We start from the raw sequence: 21,824 nt of genomic DNA, 5'->3' as shown, positions 1-21,824 counted from the left end.
TTTCCTTTGTTCACATGATTATCTCCACCATGAAAACCTGCCTTCAACTTGTGCAGTGACAAATGGTGAGATCCTGTATTATTACATTGTCAGGCCTTTCAGCTCAGCAGAAGCTCAGTAGGATTCCAGTTGTACAGATCCTGTCCCTTGTGTGTATGCAAATTTTCTGTACAGATACATAGAATCAAAAACAAAAGTTTAAAATGAATGGATTCACTATAAAATTAAAAGTATACATAATACTCACACTTCCTTCTATGTCTAGTTTTAGATGGTAAGTAGGTAAGAAGGCTAGCTGCACAATGGCAGTGTTGTTGCTTAGTGGATTGGACTGTCAAGGGCTGAGAGTTTGAATCTCCACTGTGATTCCAGAGAGAAGGGCCCGTTGTGATCACCTGAAATGTCTTCTGCAGCCTTGAGCAAGTTGTACAATTTCAGAGTGCCACCGAAAAGAGGGACTGAGAAACCACTTCTGAATGCTTGGTATCTAGAACTCCTGGGTAGCTCAGTGGTTTAAGTATCTGGTTGCAGAACCAAAGGTCTGGAATTCAGTTCCTCACTGTGCCCCCTTGACAGAGTCTGGACTTGATTATCCATAGGTTCCCTTCTAGCTTTGCATTTCTATGATTATAATAATGATAATGATTGAAAAACCTGGGAGGGTTATAAGTTGAATAAATTTGAGGACACATTATTATGGTTAAGGAAAAGGTTGGAGAACCAAATCCTAGAAGGTTTGTAAGGTAAATAAATGATGATAATAAATACAATAATAAATGATAATAAGAGAGGGCCAAACTATGTGAGGTGCAGCTTGAACTGGAACTTCCTTACAAAGTAAATGATGTTTAATGACTGTCCTAATACATGAGCAATTGAGACTTATTTCCAGAAGTTAGGGAAGCAAAACTTATTTTCCATCAGGAAGCAAGATAAGGTGCCAATAATATGGCCAACAGGAGGAACACAGGGGGATACTTTAAGTATTAATGACATTGGGAAGGTTCTAGCATCTGCTTTCATGTTTTTAACCTCTGCTGATTGGAAAACAATTCATAAAATTAACTTGAATAGCCAATGCAGCAGGGTTAGTTGGCCCATTAGGAGGAACCACAGTAATTGAAGAATGCTTGTCTTCCATTAATTGACTGTCTCTAGGGTAGGCCACCGATCAATGGGTTAACTAGGATCTACTGAATAGAATATAGTGTTAAATCACAGAACAGCCTAGTAGTATTTAACCACATAACAGCCGCAGGAGAGTTTGGCATACGGACAGACAACTGGAAAGGCAGATGCTTCAACCTTCTTTGTCTGCTCCCCATCTGCATCTTCATTCCTTTTCCATGCACTCCCACCCAGCCTGAACAACCTCTCTGTTAACACAGAGAAGTTCCTTTCCCAAAGGGTTTTTGGCAAGTCTTTGAATCCAAGTCCCAAATCCAAGTCTTTGGTACCAAGTCCGGAGTTCAAAGCCTGAGTTCCTATTAAACACAAGCTTTTTCTCCCCTATTTCCATTTGAGGTTCCCAGTAGCTGTGTCTGTCTCAGAGGAATGATAGAGATGAGGCCAATGGCATAGGTATTTCATCTTTAGGGATCAAGTAGAAAAAGTGACAGGGAATTGGCTTACCTGCCTCCCATTTCCACAATTTAGTATACACCCTCCTGTTAGAGCCACACAGACATTCACTAAGGGAAGTGCTCTTATACTGTTACAAGTGAAGAATACTTAATTCTCTTCTGCATCCATCTATCTAATAGCTGATGCTCATTCTAGAAAGTAATACTAGAGCTAAGAAGAGAGCACTAACATGTAAAGGAAGGCATCATGCTTCCAAGCAGACCCCCTTTGCTAAAAAAAGGAGCCTAGAGATTTAGAAAATGAGCCAATAATAATTGATAATGAGCAGTTCAGCCACCAAATAATAATAAGGTATGGCCACACTGCATGAAATGCATCTTGAATAAAATAAATTATGTTTGACTAATGTGATGTTTTTGAAGTTGCTATAGCTCTGCAAGCTGTAATTTAGCTTCTTTTTGGTTGTTGTGGGTTTTTCGGGCTCTTTGGCCATGTTCTGAAGGTTGTTCTTGATGTTTTGCCAGTCTCTGTGGCTGGCATCTTCAGAGGACCCAGTCCAGCCAAAGAGCCCGAAAAACCCACAACAACCATTAGATCCCGGCCGTGAAAGCCTTCGCAAATACATTAGCTTCTTTTTGTTGGTGCTTGGGAGATCAACAATGTCTTAAAGCTGCCCTGGTAGGAAAGTAGCATCACTATAGTAAAGATAGGCTGTGGTCAGAAATGCCTTGTAATGACCAGAGTAGTGGTAACAGGGACAAATGCCTCAAGGGTACTATGAAGCTCATTCATGTTTCTGAAGCCTTTCTAGGGAAATGTAGCACAACCTTAGTTATCTAATCTATGAAGCCAAAGAAAGCATATACCTAGAGCTCCATAATTTTGAAGTAGTAAAATGCTAGATGGCACTGCAGATGGGGATAAACCTACACTGCCATGAAGATACATAATGTTATCCTTTCTTCGCTTCTCTGTTTTTACAGTCTGCCTCTTTGAGGTTGAACACATAAGAAATCAAAAACAATGCATTGCTGATTAAGAGAAGAACTATAGAGGGTGCTAGAATCCTGGTTAAGACAACATAAGTGCATTCCACTGTTAAAACTGCTGCTACCAAAGCTATTTGTTGGAAAGTACAGTACAGTATATGTTTGACAATGGGGCCCCCCCTCAGAACTGTTTTTAAGATGGAGGAGATTGAAGACAGGCAAGCAGGTAATGATGTGTTTTGCTGACCTGAAGGCATGTAAACTCTGCTTATTTAATAGGCTAAATAAATTAATCATCTGTCATAGTCTGCTAAATATTGTTATTAAAATGAGTATCACACAGCCATACATTCAGTTGAGCAATATGAATAATGATTGTCATAAACCAACCGATGCAGTTCCAGAGTGAGTACCATGAAGCCAATAAAAAAATTAAATTAAACATTACAATGTAACTACCATGAAGGCAATGAAAAAATAAATAAATTAAACATTGCAAAAGTACTGTAATTAAAGTGTGATATCTATATATAGGGATGTGAGATTGTGGAGTTTACAGTAAATACAGATTTTGACTTTTGTGCTCTTACAAGCATAATAGCTACTCAGTCATCAGTCATCTTCCACTATGTTCAGTGGGGGTTACTCACACATTTCTCTAAGGACTTTACCCCTTATCCTGGCAGAGTTCAACTATAGTAGTCGTCTCATCTTTCTTTCTTTCTTTTTTTTTGTCCTTGATTTTCTTTCTTTCTTTCTCTTTTTCTTTCTTTTTTTCTTTTTGTTCCTTAAGGGAATCAGTTACCCAAGAATCTTGGTCCACTGTTGCCTGAACATTTCAGGGGGATTAATCCATTACAGTTTAGGCTCAGGTGGTGGTTGAGTCCTTGAGTAGAACTTTATTGGTGTAATACATAATGCTTTCCAGTTACCATCAAAAGTTATTAAGTGGCATGGTAAGACATTGTTAGAGGTAGTTTGGATTTCCCCCCTAGTCTTATGGTATTTAAAAATCAAACCTGTCTTTTACCTTTCCAAAGAAAGTAGCACGCAAAGTAACAGAAAAATAATGAGTTGTACATGCCATAGAATGAATTATCATTTCGACAACAGATTATGTTTGAAACATTGTTAACAAGTAAAAGAAATGAATGATTTCTAAAAATCTAATAATTTAACCCATCTTTAATCTGCTCCAATCGATGGGAACAGTTCTTCAAATTCTCAGGCAGAGGTTTTTCATACCTGCTCCCACCCCCTGCCATTTCATCTTCAACAGGAGACGCTAAAAATAGAATCCTGAGCCTTCTGTATAGAGGCTGAGAATTGTTCTTCGGGCAAGAGCCAAAGGAAGGCATATATTTCCTGAAATCTCCTTTTGTTCCCTGCTGTTAAAGTTTCCTGGTAGCTGTTTTCTTTTTGTTGTTTTTTACACAGATTGCAGGGTATCCCTCATAATTTTCTTATGTTTGCTATTCCATGGAGGAAAATTTTGAGCTGGATCCATTTTCAGTCCTTTTGGAGATGTTTAAAAGAGATACGTATATATGAGCAGAAAGATTTTTGAAAAATACTCAAAGAGTAATGTCAGATTAAGTTTGAGAGCCACAATGACATTACACAAATGTATTGTTCTAACTATGAAAAAAAAGAAAGATGAAAAATCTGCTATTTTATTTTTATTTGGAGATCCCATCATCTGAACCCCAAAACTGTAGCTTAATTAGTTGTAAATAAATAAATATGGAATGGTATAGAGCTGGATTGAGACATGTGTAGGCCCTAAACTATGTCAAGTTTAAGAAATCCTACAGTGCCATTAAAATCATGGCTAGAATCCTACTACTGTACACTTAACTTTCTGAGGCTAATTGACAAGATGCTGTGGAGCATCTCAGTCATGTTGCCTGGTCACAAGTCCAATTGCACAAATGAGATGCCCCCAGTACCTTGTCAATTAAATGCAATTAGCAAATTACAGAAGCATTTCACAAACTCCAGCAGGATTCTGGATCCTGGTCAATGCTTTTTGATTCTTTCTTTGTTGGTTTGTTGGTTTGCTCAGAGGCCAATCTGAGGGCCTAAGTAGAATTATAAACCCAGCACTTGTAACACAGATATTAGATTGGCCTCTGTTAATGGGAAGACTATTACACCCAAAAGAACAATCTGGAAGTTTGTTGCTGTTATTTCTATGAAGGTTTTCAGTGTATCTGAGATGTTCAAGGAGTAATTTAACATTACCACCCGCCAGTGGGTTCCCATGGCTGAGCTGGGATTTAAACCCAAGTCTCCTAAGATATAGTGTGACACTTCATCCGCTGCTTCATCCAGTGATTTTCAATATGGAGGTTAGGTCATGTTATTTTCGTGGAATGCATTTTCGTGGAAACCAGCTTTAGCTGGTTTGACACTATAGACCCTTAATTGGTGTCATCCCATAACATCGCCACACAGTACTAGAGCAATCAGAAAATAAAAAGCAAATGTATAATGCCCTCTTCCATGACAGAAACAAAAACAGTCATACTACTTTTAAGCTACACCAAACACATAGTAAAGGGCTTAAACATTTCAAGAGCCAGTTTTGCTACGGGTGTTGATACTCACCATGCAATAGATTGGCATCTGCATAATGTTAGCACAATATTTCCCTGTCTTTGTTTACACCATGGCTTGCTTTCAAGAAAAGTCTCACAAATCGTTGGTATGTTTTCCATCTTATCACTGGTGGGAGCCATGAAAATGATGATAGACCTGCCAAAATGTATACCCCATTGTGCTCTATTCACTGTGGACCACCCAGAGCATTCTGGGATATGGTCCAAGAATTTATGACTAGTTGGAAATCTTCTTGACAGCAAATTGTCTTTCTCAATGGCTTAGCAGCTTTCTGCACTTTTGATTTCATTGCAGAAATGGTGGTGTTGCTTTGAATTGGAGACCTTCATATTTACAGTCTGCTGTTGTTAGCTTATGCATGGCCCTTTTTATGTTTTAGAGTGGTGGTGGGGAACCATTGCTTACTGAGGGAGCAGAGCACATACTTACAAATCAGAAGGTTTGACATTCAGTTGCTTGCATCTCCAGTTAAAAGGATCAGGTATATGATAATGTAAGATACCAGTGCCTAATGTGTTGGAGAACTGCCACCAGTCAAAAGCCAGCCAGAATAGAAAATACAGGCATGATGGACAAATAATTTGCATGATACAAAGATGTCTCCTGCATTTCCATGTCTGCCTTTTATGGATATCAAGGAGCACCAGAGGAACTCGAGTCTGCAAAACCCAAGCAGGGCTGTTAATAATAGGACATTTTGGAGGTCACTCATTCATACGGTCATATAAGTCAGAAGTGACTTGACAGCAGAATGGCAGTCAGCCATAAACTCTGAAATTCAAGAAAGCTAATTTCAACAAGCTTAAATAAACACTGAGTGTGATCTGGTGGTCAGAAATACTGAAAAGAGAAGGGTGTTCATGATGGATTGGGTTTCTTAAAGGTAAGCTATTGAGGGCATAATTGCAAAGAATTCCAACAAGGAAGAAAAGTTGGAGACCTAAAGAAATTGGAGTGGCTGCATGAAGACCTTTTCAGATGAGCTGAGATTTAAAAGGGGCATATTTAAGAAATGGAAGGTAGGACAAACAACAAGAAAAAGTACAAACAAAAAGCCATTTTGTATAGGAAAAAGGATTAGGAGCGCTCAAGATTGGAATGAGTTCAGATCTGAAAAAAGCATGTAAGATAACAAAATGAGACTTTTCAGTGGTGCTTTGAGTAAGAGGAAAACAGAACAATGCAAATGGATGATGAAGAAATGAAAGAACCACTCAACATATGCTTTGCCGCTATATTCTTGCACAAGGAAAACTATGTTCAATCTGTTAGAAATAGAATCAGTGGTTTATTGAGGGGGCTGCAGGCCAAAGAGAAGTGATGGTTACTTCAAATAAATTCAGGTCTTTGACATAAAAGGAACTGTATTCAAAAATACAGGTTTAATCTCAGGTCTTCTACTTATAATTGGAGAATTCTTGAAGAAGAGGTGAAGTCCCTGAAAACCTGAGTTGAATAAATTTTCCCTGTCTTGAAAAATGGGCAAAAAATGGACCTGGGCAACTACCAACCAGCCAGTTTGGCATTGTTACTCAGAAGGATTTCCATCATTCTAAGTTGACTGGTAAACTGTTTGTCTGTGAGTGCTTAGAAAACAATGTGATAACTACTAAAAGCCAGGACATTTTTTTAAAGTCATGCCAGAATAATCTTTTTTTTTTTTAAAGTATAAGTATAGAGCTAGAAGTATGATAGATCAGCCTGTAATTGTTGCGTTATGCTGTGGAGGTAGTGTATAATGATTTCAGCTAAGCTTTTGACAGAATCCTGCATTACATTCTTGTGGCAATATTGGTAAATTATTGGCTACACAATGCTATTGTTAGGCAGATCTGCAGCTGACTGATATTTCCAAAGTATGCTCACTAATGGTTCCTCATCACTCTCATAAGAAATAATAAGAGGGTTGCCACAGAGTTATGTTGTGGCATAGTGTTATTCAACATTGTTATGAGTGATTTGGATGAAGCTGTTGAGTGGATGATCATCAAATCCAAGAATTGCACCAAAGTGATCAGGATAGCCAATATCTTAGAAGATAGAATCAAGATTTGAAATGACTTTGAAAAATTGGAGAATTGGGCCAAAATAAACAAAATGTTTTTCATCAGGCTAAATATAAAGTTCTACATTTAATCGGGGAAAGTCAGATATACAGATAGAACATGGGTGACAGCAGTGCATATGAAAATGATCTAGTGAGCCTTTAATATGCAAAAAGTTAAACACAACTCAATATTGCAAACTGGCGATGGAGGAAATGTTAATACAGTCCTGGGTGCATCAACAGAAGTATAGTGTCCAGATTAAGGGAAGAAGTAATACTACTGTAAACTGCAATTCATATGCCATATGTGTCCATTTCTGAGAAAAATATTTAAAGAAGGATATTGTCAAACTGTAAAGTGTCCAGAGGAAGGAAAACAACATGGTAAAAATTTGAAAACCCAATTAATAGAAGCCAGGCTTGTTTAGCCTGGAGAAGAGATGACTGAGATGTGATGTAATACATATCAAAGAGATGGTATGACAGCTGTCTTCAAATATCTGAAGGTCTGGGATGTGAATCAAACTCCTCTTGAGCTGTTCAAGGTTTGTCACCTGGACCAATGGATTCAAACTACAAGAAAGGAGATTCTGACTGAAATTAGGAAAACTTCCTGAAAATAGGAGTTGTTTGGCAGTGGAATGGATGATCTTGGAAGGTGGTGGACTTTCTTCCACTCAGATCTTTAAACAGAGGGTGGTCATCTTTTAGGAATTCATTCGCTGTGGATTCCTGCATTAGCAAAGAGCTAGATTTAATAATCCTTGATTTTGTGAAGTCATTATGATCCTACTGATCATCCTACAAGTCAGTTAAAAACCCTTAGGTCTGATAAGAAAACGGCAAAATACTTGTAAAACATCCTGTCATGATTTTTCTAAAACTTTTTTTAAACCTATATTTTAAAAGTGTTTAGAACATGTAACTCATTTCACCAATGAAGCAGCCTTGCCTTTTGCTCATAACATTAACTTTATAATCTGATTTTTGTTGAATCCTAATTGGAAAAGTGTACTTAATTAATGGAAACTGTGGGTCACATCGTGCAGATTGAGGCAAGCTCATGTTAGAACAAACACATGGTGGTAACAATCCTATTTGTGACTATATGTGTTGCCCAGCCTTCCATGGGGAAAGAGGTACATCAAGGACCAGATTTAAGGAGGGAAGCCAAGTTTGCTTCACACTTCAGTTTAAATGAACGTGCTAACAAAATAACTATTTTCTCCCTCCAATAGTCCACCCCTATCAATCCATATTTGTCCAGTCTACAAGTCCAAAGATGGGAAATGGATATTTTATCCCGCCCATGCAAGTTTTTGGAAGCTCAGAATTATCCCCTCTCTGTCCTTTGTCATAGGAATGGCAGGCCATACATTGGATTGAGCCTCTGTCTCAGTTTCCAACTACCAGAGGTGGACTGTCTCTGCCTTCTCCACCTACAGTTGAGTGAGAATGAGATACATGGGGCTGGTTCTGTGAGTGGCTGCTGATGCCTACTTTGATAGCATCTCATGGCTTGGCTTTTGTGTGTATGTGTTCTGTGCTGTCAAGTCAGAACTGACTTACAGTGACCCTCATAGAGCTTTCAAGGTAAGTTAGATATTTAAGGAGTGGTTTTACTGGTTCCACTTCTACCAGTGAGTTTCCATGGTGAAGTGGGTATTCGAACCCTGTTCTCTAGAGTCCTGGTCCATCACTGTATTCACGACACCACACTTGTCCTTAGGCAGCTCTAATTGGAGCCAGTTTCCACTTTCCCCCCTTCTTTTCTCTCCTCCTCCTTACTTCCTCCTCCTCCCTTGCCATTATGACCTTAGGATCTGTCTTCTCCCTCCTAGATTCTTTGGATATTGATTCTCCTCCCTTGACCTTTCCAGCAGGTTCTTCATCCCCTGGACCTTCTGGGTAAGTCCTTTTCTTCTTCCACCTCCACTGATGATTCTGTTGGGTTTGGAAACTTTACAGGGTGGCCACCTTCCAGGGGCAGGGTGGTCAGGAGAAATTTGGAGATGATTGGGATGAAAGTCATGGAGAATGGCTCTGGGACACCTCATAGTCATATTAGGTGATATAACTTAGCATATATTTTATCAGCAAATTGCTGCAAGTTAAGAAATCAACATAGGTATTTGCTGTCGTCCATTGGCATGCAACAGCTAACATCTTAACTTGCTATATTTTGCTGCTCAGATTTATGCCAATGTAAAAACTTAGGATTCTGGCCAGTATTTTCTCTCAAGGGAGGTCTGCTTTTAGTGATAGGTTAGCGGTGTCATCAAGCTTGGCCCTAGGTTATTTTTAATTCATGACTTTCAAGCTTTGCTCCCTCCAACCCCTTTTCAGGTTTACAGGATTGTGTGTAAGCTTTGTTACTCTTTTAGTTCATCACTCTTTCCGAGGTATAGAGTGCATAAGAGGCCCACACACATACATCAGTAAAGAAGGGATATTGATCACATTTTGAAACATTTTAAGCAATTTGACTTCTTATGCCACTGCAAATGACATGTGAATACATTTTCCCTGCAGAGTGAGTGCAGATTCAATCTCTCAGATAACCCAGACAATTTCCATGTTGATTTGACTTTATTAAACTCAGATTGTAAAAATGCCTGAATATGAGATGCAATGCAATAAAAACTGCAATACAATAACACTCTGAGATACATTTGATGTACAAAGCCACCCTTAGCAACCCATGTTGTCTGCTCAATAGCACCTCCTACACTGTCCTTTGTACAGAATGATGGAACTCTCTCGGAGCCAATGGCTGAAAAACATGTTCTTGAACAGCCTTCTGAAAGTCAAGGGACATGTGACTCTCTTGCTTGTGATGAAAAGCTGCAGTAGAGGAGCACAGTAGTTTCATTTAGCCTGCAAAAGTGATGAACTAAAAGCTGCAGACCTGAAGAGAGTCTAATTTAATACTTATGTGTCTGCATTTGTAAAAGGGAAGAAAGTAGATGAACAAATGAACACTTGAATGTGTTAGTGGTTGTAACTGATCATTAGGCCTAATTGGATAGTCACAGACATAGTCAAAAAAGTAACATTAGCAAGGAATACGGGGTGAAAAACACCCTTTGAATTTCATCATTCAAAAGAGGGAAAATCCCCTCCAGCTGTAGTTTATTTAAAGTAAGCGCAGTCTAAAAGCAGCAGTAATAGCTTTCAACAGGAAAGAAAGCATAGTTGTTCTACAATAGATTTACTGTTCAGAATCACTTCGATGTGAAGCTACTAACATTTAGAGCACAACAAATTGGTGTTTATGTAGCTGCACTATTAAGAATGACAGTGTTTATGAACCTTGCAAATAAAACTTAGTAGAAGCTGAGAGTGCTCAAAGGGAAGCAATGTGAAGTTTTTGGCACTGGAAACTCTGTAGGGAGCAGGACACTATATTCATCTTCATGCCAGGCTGAGCCTCATAATAATAATTATTTGTCTGTCTGTCTGTCTGTCTGGGGATTTAGAGAGTCAACTCTACCACATGTTCCATTGATTCAAATATGCCTACTCTAATTTATTTAACCCCTGGAGAAGGCCTTCAGACATTATTAAGTGAGAACAGAGATATATACCAGGTGAGTGTGTGTTGTGTCTGTACATGTGTGCGTGTGTGTGTGTGTGTGTGTGTGTGTGTGTGTGTGTGTGTGTGTGTGTGTGTGTGCACGTTTGTTTTGGAAAAGGTCCAAATGCCCCAAAGCAGGAATATTTGTACATTAACTGGAACATACACAGGTTAGTTCAGGAAGCCCCCAGTCATGGTTTGGTTGGTTATGATGTCCCAAAAATCACTGACATTTTATCTGCCATTTTGTAGGTTAAAATGGTAAAATTTAAATAAAAACAAATGGTAGAAGTGAAGATAATAGCTTGCTGAGGCAACAATAAGACTCTGATTGACCTCAGCAAACTCCATTTATTCCCTATATGCTCTTTTAGGTGGCTGCACTGAGGGAATTCATCTACATTGAGCATTTGTACAACTTTCCTTGCACACATGATAATGTTACTGCCTCCCAGTATCCACACAAGGCAAGGTAGTAATGAGTGAAATGAGTCAACAGGGTGAAAGCAGGGCAAAGAGCCTTGCTTTCTATGTATGCTTACACCACTCTGGATGATGTTTTTCTACATTGTTTTAATGTGTTTTAATTTTTGTAAGCCACCCCGAGTAGACGTTGTCTAGAGGGGCGGGGTAAAAATTGAATAAATAAATAAATATAAATAAATAAATGATGTTGTACATTTGTTCTACTTTGTTCTGATGCAAATCTTGTGTGGAATCTAGTATCATGTGAAGCACAAAGAACCCAATAAGGATGCTTGACTTTCTAAGGAATCCTACAGAGATCCACATACCTCCCAGACAAAGAACAGCTGACATTATCCCTATAAAGGGTTAATCCCAGAATGAAACCAGACAATCAGTGACAAACATTTCCAATTTCATCTGGGTATCTCATTAGAGTGTTGTCATTGTTGCAATAATTCCAGGCAATGCCAAAGCTTGTTAATTTCTACAAGCTTAATTTATTTACATCTTCTAGGTTCCATAATATGCCACAAAATCCAAAAGTATTAAAAAATGTAACTTTTGAAAAGTCACAGGCATGTTCCTTTTAAAAAAAAGCATCCTTACACCTATGAACAAAACTGTAGGTACAAATGTTCAAACATACAAAAATTGAACTTAAGTTGTAAGCAAGCTCTTAAGCCTAAAATATAGGGATGTATTGTATCTTAAAAGTAGAAACTCCTTTAAAGTATAAAAGAACAATGAGAATCTTTTAAATACATTCCAAAAATGTAATAGTTTACAGCCCGTTAAAAAAAAAAGCGTATTAAAACAGCAAAAGACAGAAAGTATATCTGTCAAAGTATTAAAGTTTTACATTGTAAAAATACACGGAGCAAAAAGGCATTACTTAGCTTTAAACATTCTGAAGGAAAAAACAGAAAAACATTTTCTCACCTAGCCTTATGTAAAATCCATTGTTGGCTTTTAGTGCCACACTTTTCTTTCAACTGCTCTAAGGATGTTAACCTGGCATTAGTTCCATTCTCTGTCTCAAGCTGTCTCTCCATTCAATGAAAGCAAGGTATGTGGTCTCTCATAACTTTCCATGTGATTTCATCCTGATTTATATTTTATCCAAACTGGAACTACTTTTCTTTTTGCCAAAAACCAGCTCATCACTGGTGAAACACTTCGCTATGAAAGCAATCTGGTATTAGAGCTATCACTGTGGGAGTGTTCTGGTCCTCCCATCAAGGACAAGTATAGCTTATGGGTACCCCAGTGATCTGCTACAGGTGCCCAGGGCTGCAAGTCATTTTAATGGCAATAGATGGTGTTACAGAATAATATATAGTTCTACCCCTTTTCACAACAAATACTTTTTACAGATTCATGGCTAAAGCCTCATTGAAAAAATAGCATCCTCCTTTCTCTCTTCCACTTGCTTATCATTAAATGAGCAGCTTAAAATGCCATTCATCTTTTTCTCCTTTTCCAATATTCTGTAAAAGCTTCTATTTTACAATACATTGTTATTCTCATTTGCTAAGACAGGTTTCCACATTTATTTTGTGGTATATTTGTCGATTAGCATTTAGGTAAAACACAACTTATGCGGCATTTTAAACTGCACTTCACTTTTTTCATTTATTATCTCTGTTTCACATTAGATCATTGTTCTGTTGTTTACTCTTTTTCAAGAAAACTGGCACAAAACTGAATGAGTTACTTCTACCTTGTGATCTTTTCAGTAGCTTTGTCCAAAACAAGTGAGATGCTATCTTCCTCAAAGCACTTCCCAACTGTATGTTCACTTTGAATGCACCTCCGAAGTACCTTTAAAAAGCACCCCATAATCTCTCTCTCTCTCTCTCTCAACATTATGGATACCTGGTATTTCATTGTTGTCTGCCTATTTATGCACATTGTGATGAGGTGTCATTTGATGATGTATCCTTGTTGTAGTTTCTCTGCTAGTCAGTAGCTGTCATTCTGTAATCCACATGGACATGTTAAATAAGGAGGGAAGGAAGAAGAGTGAAGTAGGTGGCAAGATGGTAGAGAAGATAGGCAAAGGAAGTAATCCCTAATGGGAGTGAGACATCAGGAAACAATTCCAGATGTTTGTGGATAGGTGGTACAAGGACGGTGCAGCACATCCCAGTATGTCCAGCAACAAATATCCTCACCATGTGTGAACACAAATGCTGAGATTATTTATTCAAGTCTTCTGGGATTGTCTATTCAAGTCTGTACAACAAAAAACAAAACATATCTAGAACAACGAGAGACAATATCACTGTGTGAATGAGCCCAGAGAGAAAGAGAATGAGAGAGAGGGAATGAACATGAGCCCCATGACAATCTGTACCAATTTTATATCTTTAGAATTAGTTCAAATTCCAGCCAATCATTTTGAACATAAATGCTTCTGTCAAGAGAACAGGAGGTACAAAGTATTTGGATTTGCTACTCCACCAAATATTTGGAATAGCTGTCTGCAAATGTGTGAGATTTAATTTATGCAAAGTAATTTAAAGCCATTTTGACCATTAATTCTTAAGATCTCTGTAAATTAGAGGGGATTTGGCAGCACACCACAGCAACAGATTTAGGCAGCTTAGATGCTTGCATATTTCTTGCAGTTTTAAGGTATGCAGGGCTAGCCTGAGCCATTTTGTTGTTTGAAGAGGATGACATGATAGGAATTCATTTGCAGAACAATCTTACTTCAATGCTGTTAAGGGAACATTGCCCTCCACTGCAACTGGGAGCAGCATAAAAGCTTAAGGGATGCAGGGCAGGCTGTATGGTCTATGCATCTCAGTCCCCCTACACTTAATTGCCAACACTGATTTTTTTTTCTGTACCCCCTTCATCTGCTCCCTATTTAGAGCTGATGTGTAAACATAGCAACCGTTCTTGAAGCTGAGCTGAAACTATTGCAACGGACTATAAGAGGACAGGATTATGTAGCAGTGCTCTGCTTTCAGCAAAATGTTGCTAGTGATAGCCACGGGCCTGAATTGTACACAAAGAACCTAAAATTGTACAATGCTTAAGGCCGTAGGCTGGTTTATAAATAACTTCATGCTATGACATATTGTGGACACAGGAAAAGCTACATTCATTGATGTCCATGACGCCAAAACTGAGCTATTCTCCTTGCACAACTATAATGCTATAGACCCCAAATGTTACCTTAAAGTGCTGTTTTTAACCACTCTTTTTACTGGTGAGAAGTTCCAGGGGTCTGGCAGTTATTCACCTTTCATTTCCTCCTAAGGAAAGTCGAAAGGACAGATAACAGGGATAGGTTTTAGATATCTTTTTATTATATTTTCAGTAATTATATTTTATTGTAATTTCAAGGCTATCCATATACCCTTTTCTATATTAATATATTATTCTCTATAATACACTGCCTTTGCCTCACATGCTTATCTTAAGTCTTTAGCTATCTTGCATTTTGTGTGTGTGTGTGTGTGTGTGTGTGTGTGTGTGTGTGTGTGTGTGTTCTTTTAGATGTTTAGTTAAGCCTTTCAATCTTCTGCGTACCGTATTATTTTAAACCTTCAATTATATGGTTATGGAAAATGAATGGACATTCTGCCATGGGGCAATAAGCAATGGAGTGGCTGTTCCAGCCCTCTGCTAGCACTGATTTTTAATTTAGTTTGTGAGTCACCCTGTAGCTGAAGTTCTGGGAACAATGTATATAAATTAGGGCCATCTCAAAATAGTTTGCTGCCTGAGGCAAGTGGCAAAATCTCTCCCATCCATATACAAAACCTAATTGGACTGGCCGTTGAATCTTATTTCAGCAACCATGACATGACAGCCTTCTGCAATGCTCCAAAAGGCAACAGTTTACTTCATGGTGTGGAAGGTAGGCTGTATTGTCTTCCACTACTTTGCAATTCTTTTGTGATCCCAGCATGTGTCAGTGGCTGCATCACTCTGCCTAATGGTAGGACTGGCCCTAATATAAATATAAAAGACAGTTACTAGTATCTGATCAAGTATTTGCTGAGCAGGAAGTCCTACCAGGATACTAACTTACTTGTACAAATATTTCTATTGGTAAGTGGGGGGTCAGGGTTTTCTTTGTGGAAATCATTGCTTGCTCAATGGTGCAGTCCCAATGCTATACTGACAGGACTTTCTGCTTAGCAGAAACTCAAAAGGATGCTAGTCAATAAAACCAATTGTCAAATTTAATGCAGTAAGCAAACTAGGGGCGTAAACTAAAGGACTAAAAGGTAACAAATGAAATATGAGCAATAATTTGACATAATTTTAAGATACTCTTGGATCTGGGCAGTCAAAGCCACAGCAAGTTAAAATGATTTAGAATATGAATATCTTCACCTGGTACTGAAAAGATCCACAAAGATAGACAGGAGTGTAAAAGGACGAGGGTCTTCCACTATTTAGACACCCATTTAGATGGTAAGTCAAGAAAATTAGGAAATACAAAGGATGAGGAGCAATATACAGACAATCCAGGAGAACCACTTGAATTAGCAGCTGCTCACACTTTCATTATAGTGTTCTTTGAGTGGCTGGTGTTCTTTATCTTTACCACTAATGTCAGCATGGTCTACTTATGTTAACTATCTTTCTACTCTGGGAAGTAAAATCACTCACTCGCCTCTTCTTTGACTAAAGAGGTAAATGAGAGACACAAAAGCATTCAAGTGTACTGTTGGATGACCTGAAAAAAATGTGTCTACGAAAGCAATTGTGACCCTGTTACTAAATTGAGATGCTGCTTATTTAATTATGTGTTGCAGGTTTAGAGATAGTTGGCAAGGCTGAAAACCCATTTCTGATGATACAGAAACACCTTCTAATGATATCTAATAACCACAGACATGCATACATACACACACAGGCCGATGGTGCATAATAGAACAAGAACAAATTTCGCTAAAGTGCTTAATAGCAAGTATCCAATTGTCTCAGGAGAAGGACAAGAGGAAAGAAAAGAGAAGTCAGTGTTTTTGCAAAGGGGATTGAGATTAATCCAAGTTTTTGTGAGAAAAATGTGAAATGTTTAAAGCATTGTAATGCATTTGTTCATTCTTTTTTAAATTGATTTCTCCATTGAACGTAGAAGTCACCTTATAAAAATAGTTTTCTGTCATTTTTTGTTGCATTTTTCTGTTTTCTTGGCAACTACCTCATATCTGTCTCTCTTAATCTATTTTCTTTGATGAGAACATGCTCCTCCTTAGCTAGTCTCACTTTATACTTCTTCCCTTCATTATGAGCCAAGCCAGGCAGGACTTCCAGACAGTCTCTTTGATACAATTTATTTGCAGCTATTTGTTTCTCTCTTTTCCCCTTCACTTTCAAGCATCTCTTGAGCTCTGTTTTCAATGGCTACTAACTGCTCTTACTAGATCACCCTTACCTGCAAAACTAGTGATGCTTATTTTTTAAAAAAGGGTTTCCTTTCATCTTTAAAAAAATTATATTCAACAGTGACAGATTTTGTACCTTCTATGCAAAATCTATCCTTTTATGTGTAAAGGTAAAGGAAAAGGTTCCCCTTGACAATTTGTCCAGTCGTGTTCGACTCTAGGGGGCAGTGCTCATCCCCGTTTCCAAGCTATAGAGGCAGCGTTTGTCCAAAGACAATCTTCCATGGTCACATGGCCAGTGTGACTTAGACACAGAATGCTGTTACCTTCCCGCCGAGGTGGTCCCTATTTATCTTTCGAGCCGCTAGGTTGGCGGGAGCTGGGACAAGCGACGGGTGCTCACTCTGTCACATGGATTAAATCTTACAGCTGCAGATCTATAGACCTCACAGCACAAAAGCTTCTGCAGTTTAACCCACAGCGCCACCACATCCCCTTATTTATTTATTTATTTTATTTTATTTATATCCCGCCTATCTAGTCGATTAAGACCACTCTAGGCGGCTAGTAACATAATCTAGAATAGGGGTCTCCAAACTAAGGCCCACCTTGCTTTTTTATCCAGCCTGCTCCCTTCAGCCCATGTGCGTGCATGCGTGGGGGCAGGTGGGTGGAGGCATGTGCATCCATCCATGTGGGCATCTGTGCAGGTGGTGTGGTGGGCATCTGTGTGTCTGTGGGGGTGTTCAGGGGTGTCTGTGTGTGCATGCAGGCAGACGTTCATGCGGAGGTGGGCATGTGTGTGTTCGGGGGTGGTGGCCACACATACGCGTGTGTGTGCGGATGTTTCTGTTCCTTCAGCCCTCAAATATGTTGAAAATATCCAGTGTGGCCATCACACTCAAAAATTTAGAGACCCATAATCTAGAAGGAGGAAATTGCTGGTAATTAAAAAGTTCTTCCTTCTGTCCCAGGACTTGCACAACTCGTGCTTAATGAGTCAGATTGCATGCAATTTGGATGAACCACTGGGCAGAAGCAGGAACCATTTAAATACCTAAATTCTTCCCCTCCTGGTGTTGTCATCACCAGGTAGTGTTGTAATTTATGAAACAGGAGTTTGGCTAATATATTTGATTTAAGAAATAGAAAAATGGTACAAGGCAAATCTTAAAGTGTATACCAAATGTAAGCAAAGATGTTCCAGATTACCATCAGTGTTAGATCACAATTTATACCTGGGACTATAGCAGCAATAATGGTATCTCAGTATATGGCACCAATAATTATATCCTAATAATGGAGGACTTTTACCACCATTGGAGAGAATTAGCTTTATATCTTGAGGCACCACATAAATATTAGGGCCACTTGCTGTCATCATGGCATGAACAAACACTGTTCAAGCCATGAACAGTGCAGGAGAAAATAAAATGTATGAGTAAATTATGGTGTGTTCAATTCATAGAAGTGTGTTGTAAGATGAAAAACTGCCCCCAACAGGCAGAAGAAGCGCAATTTGTTCAGTGAGACAGAGGTTCCCCATATTGAAAACATTGTTAATGTGATTTATTTGCTCCCTTCTTCCTCAAGTGGTCAGAATTTCAGTGATCAAGCTGCTAGGATTTGGTTTCCCTTTCAAGAAGATCACCCGTGTGGCTTATGATATTTTGAAGTATTTAATTCATTTACTAACATAAATGAACCCTTACATAAGGGTCAACCCTTATGTAAATCCTGTTGATCCAATGGGTCAATTCTAATTGGGACTACTATTTGGATTCAGGCCACAAGATTTTAAGATTGAAATTTAATCAGGGAGGGTGGGTGGGCACTTTCTTCAAAAGGCTCTCACTTACCAAGGGTTATTGTTCTTTACCTCAACCATTAGTTCCTGTTGAGGGCAGATTTTGAGACATTAATAAGCAATTCCATTAACAAAGGATACAGCTGGCATAGCAGGCCACCATCATATCAGTGAATACAAGGTACACATTTCACATATGCAAAAAAAGTACACATATGGAGATTTTCTGAGAGAGGTTTTTGTTTTTAAGTTATCTTTTTTAATATTCATAAAAAGCTCTAAAAGCCCATATTTATCTATCTTCTGGTTTAGCACTTTATTTTCATCACTGTAATTCTGCATAGGCCTGATCTCAGATTGGACCTCTGCTTGTCTTCTGGGTGTTTAACCTGTTTGTGTTTTATTTTTCCTGATTTTTTTAAAACTGAAAAAGGTCCTTTGTGCCCTTTGGTGTCCAGGGTATTGGTGTTGTTGCTGTTTTTAATTGGGGGTGTGCGGGGACAGAGATGCTGGATTCCCCATTGGCCCCTACTCTATCAGGGGACTGACTTTCAAATAAAACTTTTTTAGAAAATTAAAAATTAGGAGTGTGGGTAACGGGGGTGTGGGAGGTGCTTTGGGGTCATTTTAACAAAGGGAGCAACAGATTATAACAGCAGCCAATTCTCACACAGATAGCAAATTTTAATGAAATTTTCTAAAGGCATCTATTTTCTCTTATTTATTTAAAATATTGCACATTTTTCCAGCTTAATGTAAATCAAGTTAGTAGAAACATTATAAAACAATTGCTATATAAAATAAGACAGAACGAGTCAATGAAGATGACATGATCAACAAATTAAAGGGAAGAGGGGTTCCAAATTTTGGTGCTGCTACCAAGAAGGCTCTACCTTGCATAGGAATCTTGCATTGACCTGCCATCTTATGGAAAGATACAGAGGAGGGTCCCTAATTAGTCTGATTCTCTCTTTGATTCAAGGGCACTCCAGGCAACAGTTTTATTGTGCAAATGCCCCACCCCATTTGTGAAATGGCTCAGAGATCCAGGCACCATAATCTTTCATTTGTGGCCTTTACATACTTTTCTGTCACTTCTTCCATTTTCTTACAAGACCAACTCTATTAAGAAGAAAATAAGAGCAAACTCTAATGCCTTCTGCTAACCCGAACATGTGTGCAGTCACTTTGTATTGCAGCCATCTCATGTCTGATCGGTTGATGAAAGTATGAAACTCGGGCATACAACTCTCAGATAAAGCATAAAACAGAAATCCACTGTGTGACATGTGAGGTCCTGTAAAATGGTCTAAAAACTTTTTATGTAGTGTGGGTAATGTGTTCATTGTTCTATACAAGTAGGTTATTGCTTGATTTTACTGTGATGTGCATGAAGTGAATTGACCCTTACAAGCGTAACGTCATATATCTTTGGCTGAAATTATTATTTTTTTGTTGTGTTTTAAAATGTGAAAGTTCAGGAAAGTTAAAGCATATATTTTATTTATTTATTTATTTTATTTATATCCCGCCTATCTAATCAATTAAGATTACTCTAGGCGGCTATCTATAGTGTGGACTTACAATGCAATCCAAACTGAAAGATACATTGAATTCGGTGGATCTTCTGCTGGCATAGCTGCCCTTCTGTCAACTATTCTCAGATCTGCTGGCACAACTGGATCTGCCACTACAATTGCAATGATTGCTGAGATCAACTAGCAGAAGAGTGAAAAAAAAGAGGGGAGTTAGAGAAGGGAAAGAGAGGACCTGACTTGTGCCAGACCCCAACCTGTCTCACACCACATGCCCTGCTACCAGTACAAAGTTAGGATCAGTATGATAATTATGTGCCATCAAATCAGTTCTAGCTTCTGGTGATCCTTGTGACAAACCCAGACCTACTGGGATATGCCACACAGTTACACTAAGCTGCCACCAACCATTCCCTTTAAGAAGTCACACAGACCAGGGATGGATTTTTAAACAATAAAAAGAATAAGGTTTATTTAAACACACACATGGAAAAATAAAACAATCAGGTGAATAAATAAAGTAACGTGGCTTATTCTCACTCATACAAGCATACAGTTTGGTTCACCCAGAACCCTTAACTTGAAGCACAGACCCTGAACCTATCAGTTCTGGCTAACCAACAGACACCTGAACCTATCAGGTTGGTACTCTGACACACAGAAGTACCCTGTCTGACACACAGACTCCCACAACAGCTTCTTCTTCCCAGCTGCTGCTTCGTCACAACCCAGTGTCTCTCAGCATCTCATAGTATCTCCTCACACAGGCATCACATATTTATACAGTACAGCCCCTCCTCCTGATGTCCCGCCTTCCACTCCCCATAGGATGGAACTTTCCCTCCAAACCCATGACAGACAGGTAACATCAGTGCTGTATGTAACACCTCCCCTCTTTATAAGTTGTTTTGTAGGGGGAAAGCTAAGGTGCTTTTCACCAAAAAACAACCTGTATAAAATACACAACAACAGTTATACATACCATATTATACTTACTCATACTTACATTCTAAGTTAACCATAGCAATTAAGCATTTAAACATTTACCATATACATTACATCAATTTACCTTTATTCATACAAACCAAATTCAAAACCAGGTACATTTAACTTTTGTCATCATTATATACACATATAGTCCATGTTCTTTCGCCGTCTTCATTCTTCAGGTCTTCTTGATAAGGCGTCAGCAACACAGTTCACTGACCCTCTGACCACCTTCACTTCAAAGTCATAGTCCTGTAGGTTTAAAGCCCACCTCATAAGTTTGCTATTGTGGGTTTTCATTGTCTTTAACCATTGCAATGGTGAATGGTCAGTACACAGAACAAAATGTCTTCCCCAGATGTAAGGCTTGGCCTTCTGGATCGCGTAGACTATGGCCAAACACTCCTTCTCCACGGTTGCCAAATGTCTCTCACCTTTTTGAAGTTTCCTACTCAGGTAGGACACTGGATGCTGGTCACCATTCTCATCCTCCTGGCACAGAACTGCTCCTACCCCGCTGTTAGACGCATCGGTGTAGATGATGAACTCCCGGTCGAAGTCTGGAGCACGCAGGACAGGATAGTTGATTAACGCCTCCTTCAACCTCTGGAACGCCGCCTCACAGTCGCTGGTCCACGGGATGCGGTCATCAGCCTTCTTCCTCGTCAGATCGGTCAGCGGAGCCGCAATCTCGCTAAACCTCGGGATGAACTTTCTGTAGTAGCCCACCAACCCAAGAAATGATTTGACTTTTTTCTTGGTGTTGGGTCTAGGCCAATCACGAACAGCTTCTATTTTGGCCTCCAGGGGTTTTATCACTCCTCCCCCTACCATGTGACCCAAGTATTTTATTT

The 21,824-nt window shown here is 38.9% G+C and overlaps 1 long non-coding RNA gene across 3 annotated transcripts in view; it reads left to right on the top strand.

The window, feature by feature from the left end:
* The window catches only part of LOC140706568 (uncharacterized), a 121,260-nt gene that overhangs the window by 3,636 nt on the left and 95,800 nt on the right, over positions 1–21,824 (top strand). Inside the window, exons 3-4 of one of the 3 annotated variants that reach the window (XR_012086270.2) lie at positions 9,084–9,150; positions 11,194–13,542. This is a non-coding gene — a long non-coding RNA (uncharacterized LOC140706568). Of the gene's footprint in view, positions 1–9,083; positions 9,151–9,774; positions 9,863–11,193; positions 13,543–21,824 lie in introns of those variants that run through there. The other 2 variants (XR_012086268.2, XR_012086269.2) reach the window with 2 other exon arrangements.

The sequence above is a fragment of the Pogona vitticeps genome, chromosome 4, assembly GCF_051106095.1.
Source record: "Pogona vitticeps strain Pit_001003342236 chromosome 4, PviZW2.1, whole genome shotgun sequence".
Taxonomy (NCBI): Eukaryota; Metazoa; Chordata; class Lepidosauria; order Squamata; family Agamidae; genus Pogona; species Pogona vitticeps.
Note: the sequence above shows the minus strand (reverse complement) of the source record. Positions and strands in the feature narration are given on the sequence as shown.